This window comes from Moschus berezovskii, chromosome 8 (assembly GCF_049115385.1).
Source record: "Moschus berezovskii isolate FMDL1 chromosome 8, NW_MosBer_1.0, whole genome shotgun sequence".
In the NCBI taxonomy this organism is placed as follows: domain Eukaryota; kingdom Metazoa; phylum Chordata; class Mammalia; order Artiodactyla; family Moschidae; genus Moschus; species Moschus berezovskii.
The window spans coordinates 72,282,854-72,284,120 of record NC_142467.1 but is presented as its reverse complement, the minus strand read 5'-3'; positions in this window follow the sequence as shown (position 1 = coordinate 72,284,120).

Genomic DNA, 1,267 nt, shown 5'->3' with positions numbered 1-1,267 from the left:
TTGGGGGTATTGAAATAAACATGTAGCAGAATGAGTCTAAACTATCTTTTATCAGAATGCAAGACGTCCTCAAAGAATAGAGGGGGAAATGTCAACTGAACAGAAAAGCTAGTTTGAAGGGACTCCCATTAGCCAAATTTGAACATCAGTGTAATTAATGGGAGTTCCGTTCTGTTCCGTCGCTCAGTCGTGTCCGACTCTTTGCGACCCCGTGGACTGTAGACTACCAGGCTTCTCTGTCCATGGGATTCTCCAGGCAAGAATACTGGAGTGGGTTACCCTTTCCTTCTCCAGGGGATCTTCCCGACCCAGGGATCGAACCTGGGTCTCCCGCATTGGAGGCAGACGCTTTAACCTCTGAGCCACCAGGGAAGCCCATAGATTGAGAAAAAAGGAATCCAAGAATATGTGTATCTTTACTGATATACATAAATAAATGAACAAATAAATGGGAAAGAGAAAGTTTTACCAAATCACCCCCATCTCCTTCCAGTCTATGCCCAGTGACCCTCTGTCGAGTTTCTAAAAGTAGGACCTGGTACATTCAGTTCTCCCCACTGTTCACATTTTCCATGCAGCTATTCCTCAAACCTGGGAAAGGATGAAAATAACACCTATGTATGGGTCCCAATCCAGTGTACAAAGCACACCTGTGATGTGAGGCTTACGCTAACTGAGGTGGCCTTTGTGATGGTTAACTCACAGAGACTGGCAGAGCTGAGAGCCCTAGACTGTGACGGCAACACGCAAGTCATCCTTGTCTCCGCAGGAATCTTTCATGGAAAGACAAAGACTCCCATGGATCAGGCACATTTTTGGTGGGCTTATATATTGGTACAACTACTTTAAGGTCAACTTTGGTAACATCAACCATGTGGAGGACTCCATGCCTCTGTCCTCCACACCACTCACATCTCCTTTGAGCCAGGCCACAGTGATGCAGGAGGCGGGACCAGGAACTCTGTGTGGCTTTGGGCAAGCAGTGAATCTGCCTGGAGCTCAGTTTTCCCAACTGTAAAATGGGGCCAGTCATCATGCCCTGCTGTCCCCATAGGACTGCTGAGCGGCTCTGAGGGGGCCAGTGAGAATCCCTGTAGAAGAGATGGGTGCTGGGAGGTGGTGTCACAGTTTACCTCCCACACAAGACACTGCAGCCCTCACTGGGAACCCTTCCTTGAGCTGGCCTCACCTGAACTTCCACATTCATTAAACATGGTGTCGTTATATGGAAAACATTTTTCTAAACATGAACGTCCTCTGACAAGCA